The 7895-nt window shown below is 35.4% G+C and overlaps 1 non-coding gene across 1 annotated transcript; it reads right to left on the reverse strand.

The window, feature by feature from the left end:
* Nucleotides 1–6849: 6849 nt before the first annotated feature.
* On the reverse strand, nt 6850–6957 carry LOC148548840 (small nucleolar RNA R71). The gene has a single exon (XR_015898032.1). It is a non-coding gene; the product is annotated as a small nucleolar RNA R71 (small nucleolar RNA).
* Nucleotides 6958–7895: the final 938 nt, after the last annotated feature.

A 7895-nucleotide genomic window follows, 5' to 3' on the forward strand; every position in this document is an offset into this window, starting at 1 on the left:
AACTCCCTTTTTCCACCTTGTGTGCGTACGCACACACACTGCACGTATGCACTTAGTAATTAAATAAGTTGCAAGTGTCTCTTTGATGTTGATTGGGTTGCTTGTTGATTGAATTTCATCGATGCACTTGTACTTTACCTTCAATTACTAGCACCTAATTGGATTTGCACATTTACATTTTGTTGCATATTAGGTAAAACTTTTATGAGTGCACATGGAATTTAGTGAATTGAATTGAATTGCTTGTTCACCATGGATTTTAAGTCAATATAATCGCATCACAAGGTCCTTGTTTCTTATTAATGCTTTGCATTTGTTTGAGTGACTTGGCTTGATTCTTATCAAGATTGTCACTTTGTGCAACAAGTACCTTTACCATGTGACTATGTCATTAATTTTGAAGATGAATAAGTAGTTCTCTTTTCATTATTACATTGGTTATTGTTTGTTGTGCTATTTTATACTAATTTCGCTCTTTCACTTACACAACTTCAATATCCAATAATCCTTAAACTCAATTCACCCTTGTGGTGGTTGCCTAAGTTTGTTTGTCCTTAATTGTAGCTTACTTATTGCTTGCATCTTAGGCCATTTAATTGAGGAACTCATTCTTACTTTTTGATTGTGTGGATGCCATTTTAACCGGCCGTTGTGTGTATTCTAATCACGTGTACACTTGGAATACACACATGGCTCAGTTTTTTTTCATACCACACCACCATGCAAAATTCTTCAATGAGATGCTTATTTACTCTCTCCTTTATCTTTTTGTGCCACTTCCCTATGACTCTTAAGTATACTTTATTCCTTCTTTTTTGAGGATGAGACACAAGGCACGGAGCTGGGAGAGGAGGAGGACACCGGGGACGAAGATACCGAGAATGCATTGGACTCGGTGGTTTCCATACAACCCAAGCCCCCTGCATCCACCAGCTGAAGGTGGAGGAACTTAGATACATTCCCCTCGGATGATGTTCGTGCACGGAGGACCGTGTAACACTTAAGTGTGGGGGAGGATTTGTCATTTTGGGGTGTAAACTTTCTTTTCCCAAACACTTTGTACCTTATTTTTGTTTTTTTCTAGTAGGTTTCTTGTATATATTTGGAGTATTTTTGTCTGTTGCATTACATTTTCTTTTGGTATATATATCATAGTTTATATCTAGCTATTGCATGTTGCATTTTTTTTGCATCTTTTCCTTAGTATATATTCTATAAATAGAAGTTGTGATTGGATGTTGTGAATAGTATAGCACCTAGTTCAATTTTGTCCTAATTGTTCATGTTATATTTTGGTTGTTGAAAAAATTAGGAACAGAACTAGGAAACTTTTGAAAAATTACATCCATCACAACATACATACGCATATAGGAATAATTTTGGTGAAAAACAACATGGATTTCCAAGAATTTTGTTTGAAGGGCATTCTATTGAATTGATTGAGAAAATTGTTTTCAAACTTGCTTGAATGATTTCTTTATGGAACATAGAAGAGTAAAGAACAAATACCCTGTGAGTTTTTGAGTTTTAATGAGTGGTTACACATTTTAACCACTAATTTTGTTCATTGTGTGTTATATCTCCTTCTATGATTGTGATCTTGGTTTTGCTCGATTCTTTATTTCCAATATTTGATGTTTGAATGCATTTAGCATGATTGAGGCCATCTTTGAATTAAACTCACTCACCCATATAGCCTTACCCTTGCATCTACCTTTGTTAACCCCTTTGAGCTTTTTAATCCCTTTTGTTCAAATTATAACCATATCAAAAGCCTAAGCGTAAAACCATGGAATGACCTTGAATTGCATCCTTGATTAGCTTAGGATGGGGTGTGTGTGTCGTTTAAGTGTGGGAGAAATCTTGGGAAGCATTGGTAGAGAAAAAAAATTTTTTTGTTTTGGGTACTTATTGAAAAATTTGGAAAATGGGTGCACATTCATGTATCAACTTGCTTTAACCACATGCATTTGTCAAAAATAAAAAGAAAAGAAAAGAAAAAAGTGAAAGGGGACAAAGGTCTCCCCAAAAAGGAAAAAGAAAATGAAATGAATGAATAAGAAATGCATATGTGAACTTGGATAAAAAGATGCATGAATGTGTATAAAAAGGGAATGGAAAGTTAGGTTGCATAGTTTGTAATTTGGTTGATATAGGTTGAGTGGACATTTGAGCTAATCAAAGATTCAATTCCCTAGTTCACTTAGCCATATTTATCCTACCTTAACCCTAACCCCATTACAACCCTCTAAAGACCTCATGATACTTGCACTCACACATTACATGTTTGTTGATTGTTAGATGAAAAGTAAATCCTTGAAAGCATGATTAGGAGGAGACTTAAGTGATTAAACCCTAAAACACCGAGTGCTTAGAGTGTATACACACCTAGTGAGGGTTCGGTCACTCAACTCTATGTTTCCATACCTCTTATCATGTATTCTTGCAAGTTGCTTCATTTTTATGAGAGAATCAATTCTTTAGATTTTGTTTGCATTGAATTCTTTGCTTGGCCCTATATGTCTATATACTTGCTTGGAATTTGATTGTTTGTTTTCACCAATTCAATAGGATACTATATATATATATATAGACATGCATGCATATAGATAGTTACATTCAATAAGTTGTTTCCCTTTGATTATTCTCCTTGCTTGGCTTAGCATGAGGACATGCTATTGTTTAAATGTGGGGGAATTGATAAGTCCATATTTGACGATATATTTTAGGTTGAATTGGATGGATTTCATCACATAAACTCACACTTATTCACTAAAATAGCATACTTTTGTGTTTGATCCCTAAATTGAACCTAGATGTGAAAACATGCATTTTTGTGCTTAAATTGAGTAATTTAATCCCACTTTTATTCCATTCGATGCCGTGATATGTTTGTTGAGTGATTTCAGATCTTAGAGGCAAGAATGGTTTGGTAGAAGTGGAAGAAAGCATGCAAAAAGGGAGAAAACATGAAGAAAACAAAGGAGAAAAGTATTTCAGCCCACGCACACCTTCTGTGCCCACGCACAGGGGTCAAAATTAGGACCTGTGCCCATGCTCAGGGCAGAATGGAAATTAGGACCTGTGCATCCGCACAGGGCCGTGCCCATGCACAGGAGGAAAATCAGCAAGTGTGCCCATGCACAAACTTGTGTTTCCGCACAGGTACCAGCACGTGCCTCCATTAAAATTGCACGTGGACTCACGTTTTGGGGGCTTTTTGGCCCATTTTTGAAGGCTTTGGAGCATATTTGAACGGGGAAGCAACTGTATATCATACCATACATTACCATACTTCATAGAAGAGTTTTTAGGATTAGTTTTAGAGTAGTTTAGTTTAGGTTTTTAATGAGCAGATAATTTATACACTTTTTGGCATTGTTTTTACATAGTTTTTAGTTTGATTTAGTTAATTTTTATTATGTTTTTATTAGTTTTTATGCAAAAATTATATTTTTGGACTTTACTATGAGTTTGTTTGTTTTTCTGTGATTTCAGGTATTTTCTGGCTGAAATTGAGGGACTGAGCAAAAATCTGATTCAGAGGCTGAAAAAGGACTGTAGATGCTGTTGGATTTTGACCTCCCTGCACTCAAAATGGATTTTCTGGAGCTAAAGAGACCCAATTGACGTGCTCTTAATTTCGTTGGAAAGTAGACATCCAGGGCTTTCCAGAAATATATAATAGTCTATTCTTTTCCCGAGTTTTGATGACTCAAACTGGCGTTCAAACGCCAACTTCCTGCCCCATTCTGAAGTTAAACGCCAAAAATAGGTTACAAACCAGAGTTAAACGCCACAAACACACTGTAACCTGGTGTTTAACTCCAAGAGAAGTCTCTACACGTGTAAAGCTCAATGCTCAGCCTAAGCACACACCAAGTGAGCCCCGGAAGTGGATTTCTGCATCATTTACTTATCTCTGTAAACCCTATTAACTAGTTTAGTATAAATAGGACTTTTTACTATTGTATTCAAGGTCTTGGTCATTCTGGTTCCCCCTCTGGGGCCGAAGCCAATGAACACCATTATCACTTATGTATTTTCAACGGTGGAGTTTCTACACACCATAGATTAAGGTGTGGAGCTCTGCTGTTCCTTATGAATTAATGCGAAGTACTATTGTTTTTCTATTCAATTCAAGCTTATTCTTATTCCAAGATATTCACTCACACTTCAATCTGATGAATGTGATGATCCGTGATACTCATCATCATTCTCACCTATGAACACGTGCCTGACAACCACTTCTGTTCTATCTGCAATAGCTTGAGCGTGTATCTCTTAGCCTCCATTCCGAAAGATCGGAGTCTTCGTGGTATAAGCTAGAATCAATTTGCAGCATTCTTGAGATCCGGAAAGTCTAAACCTTGTCTGTGGTATTCCTAGTAGGATCTGGGATGGGATGACTGTGACGAGCTTCAAACTCGCGAGTGTTGGGCGTAGTGACAGACGCAAAAGGATCAATGGATCCTATTCCAACATGAGTGAGAACCGACGGATGATTAGCCGTGCGGTGACAGCGCATTTGGACCATTTTCACTGAGAGGACAGATGGTAGCCATTGACAACGGTGATCCCCAACATACAACTTGCCATGGAAAGGAGTATGAATGATTGAATGAAGACAGTAGGAAAGCAGAGATTCAGAAGGAGTAAAGCATCTCCATACGCTTATCTGAAATTCTCATCAATGAATTACAAAAGTATTTCTATCTTATCTTATATTTTATTTATATTTTAATTATCAAAACCTCATAACCATTTGAATCTGCCTGGCTGAGATTTACAAGATGACCATAGCTTACTTCAAGCCGACAATCTCCGTGGGATCGACTCTTACTCACGTAAGGTTTATTACTTGGACGACCTAGTGCACTTGCTGGTTAGTTGTGCGGAGTTGTGAAGAAGAATTGAGATTATGAACGTGCGTACCAAGTTTTTGGCGCCGTTGTCGGGGATTGCTTGAGTTTGGACAACTGACGGTTCATCCTGTTGCTCAGATTAGGTAATTTTATTTTATTTTTAAGCTTTTTACTTCTTATTTTCGAAAAATACAAAAAAAAAATTAATAAAATTATAAAAACCAAAAAAAATTTTTTGTGTTTCTTGTTTGAGTTTAATGTCAATTTTTAAGTTTGGTGTCAATTGCATCTTTTTTTATCTTCTTTAAATTTTCGAAAAATTCATGCATGGTGTTCTTCATGATCTTCAAGTTGTTCTTGATGATCTTCTTTGTTTGATCTTTTCAATTTTATGTTTTGTGTCTTTTCTTGTTTTTCATATGCATTTTCAATTTGTTAGTATCTAAACATTAAAAATTTCTAAGTTTGGTGTCTTGCATGTTTTTCTTTTCTTAAAAATTTTCAAAAATAAGTCTTGATGTTCATCTTGATCTTCAAAGTGTTCTTAGTGTTCATCTTGACATTCAAAGTGTTCTTGCATGCATTAGTTATTTTGATTCATAATTTCTATGTTTTGTTTCAATTTGGTGATTTTCTCTCTCTTTACTAAAAATCCAAAAATCAAAAATATATCTTTCCTTGTTTTACTCATAAATTTCAATTTTAAAATTCTATCTTTTCAAATATTTTTCAAAAATCAAATCTTTTTCATTTATCTTTACATATTTTCGGAATTTTTTAAATTGATTTTCAAAATCTTTTTCTTATTCTTACTTCATATTTTCGAAAATCTCACTAACATTTAATGTTTTAATTCAAAAATTTTTTAAGTTGTTACTTGCCTATTAAGAAAGGTTCAATCTTTGAATTTTAAAATCATATCTTTTGATTTCTTATTAGTTAAGTAATCAACTTTAATTTTAAAAATCAAATCTTTTTAAATTTCTTTTTCAAATCTTTTTTAAAATGATTTTCAATCATATCTTTTTCAAAAATCAATTTCAAAATCTTTTCTAACTTCTGATCCTTTCAAAATTGATTTTCAAATATTTTTCAATTAACTACTTAACTTTTTATTTGATTTTAAAATTTTTCTATTTCAATCATATCTTTTTCAAAATCATCTAACTAATTTTCTCTCTCTGATTTTCGAAAACTCCTCCCCACTTTTTCAAAATTCCTTTTTGTTAACTAATTGTTTTAAATTTTAATTTAATCTTATTTCTCTTTTAAATTTCGAATTATAACTAATATTTAAAATAAAAATAAAAATATTTTTATTTTATTATATTTAATTTTTGAATTCTTCCCCTTCTTCTACTCTTCTTTTCTTTTACTCACATAAAGGAATCTCTATACTGTGACATAGAGGATTCCTCTTCTTTTATGTTCTCTTCTTTTTCATATGAGTAGGAACAGAGATAAAGACATTCATATTGAATCTGATCCTAAACCTGAAAGGACTCTTAAGAGGAAACTAAGAGAAGCTAAAACATAACCCTCTGGAGAGGACTTGACAGAAATTTTCAAAAAAGAAGGAGACATGGCCGAACCCAATAACAATGGTGGAGATGCACGGAAGATGCTTGGTGACTTTACTGCACCCTCTTCTGACTTCTATGGAAGAAGCATCTCAATTCCTGCCATTGGAGCAAACAACTTTGAGTTTAAGCCTCAATTAGTTTCTCTAATGCAACAGAATTGCAAGTTTCATGGACTTTCATTGGAAGATCCTCATCAGTTCTTAGCTGAATTCTTGCAAATCTGTGACACTGTCAAGACCAATGGAGTTGATCCCGAGGTCTACAGGCTTATGCTTTTCCCTTTTGCTGTAAGTGACAGAGCTAGAACATGGTTGGATTCACAACCTAAGGAAAGCCTGAACTCTTGGGAAAAGCTGGTCAGTGCTTTCCTGGCAAAATTCTTTCCACCTCAAAAGATGAGCAAGCTTAGAGTGGAAATCCAAACCTTCAGACAGAAGGAAGGTGAATCCCTCTATGAAGCTTGGGAAAGATATAAGCAATTGATTAAAAGGTATCCTACTGACATGCTTCCAGAATGGAGCATCATATGTATATTCTATGATGGTCTGTCTGAGTTGTCAAAAATGTCATTGAACCATTCTGTAGGAGGATCTCTTCATCTGAAAACCCCTGAAGAAGCTTAGGAACTCATTGAAATGGTTGTAAATAACCAGTTCATGTACACCTCTGAGAGGAATCCTATGAACAATGGGACGCCTCAGAAGAAAGGAGTTCTTGAAATTGATACTCTGAATGCCATATTGGTTCAGAACAAAATATTGACTCAGCAAGTCAATATGATTTCTCAGAGTCTGAATGGATTGCAAGCTGCATCCAACAGTACTAAAGAAGCATCTTCTGAAGAAGAAGCTTATGATCCTGAAAACCCTGCAATGGCAGAGGTGAATTACATGGGAGAACCCTATAATCCTTCATGGAGAAATCACCTAAATTTCTCATGGAAGGACTAACAGAAGCCTCAACAAGGCTTCAATAATAATGGTGGAAGAAATAGGTTTAGCAATAGCAAGCCTTTTCCATCATCTTCTCAGCAATAGATAGAGAATTCTGAACAGAGCCATTCTGGCCTGGCAACCATAGTCTCTGATCTATCCAAGACTACACAAAGTTTCATGAATGAAACAAGGTCCTCCATTAGAAATTTGGAGGCACAGGTGGGTCAGCTGAGTAAGAAGATTACTGAAACTCCTCCCAGTACTCTCCCAAGCAATACAGAAGAAAATTCCAACAGAGAGTGCAAGGCCATAACCATGACCAACATGGCCGAACCTGGAGAGAGTGAGGAGGACGTGAGTCCCAGTGAGAAAAGCCTCATGGGACGTCCTCTGGATATAAAGGAGATTTCCTTTGAGGATCCAAAGGAATCTGAGGCTCATACAGAGACCATAGAGATTCCATTGAACTTCCTTCTGCCATTCATGAGCTCTGATGAATATTCTTCCTCTGA

The sequence above is a fragment of the Arachis ipaensis genome, chromosome B8 (assembly GCF_059453495.1).
Source record: "Arachis ipaensis isolate K30076 ecotype BB chromosome B8, ASM5945349v1, whole genome shotgun sequence".
Taxonomy (NCBI): Eukaryota; Viridiplantae; Streptophyta; class Magnoliopsida; order Fabales; family Fabaceae; genus Arachis; species Arachis ipaensis.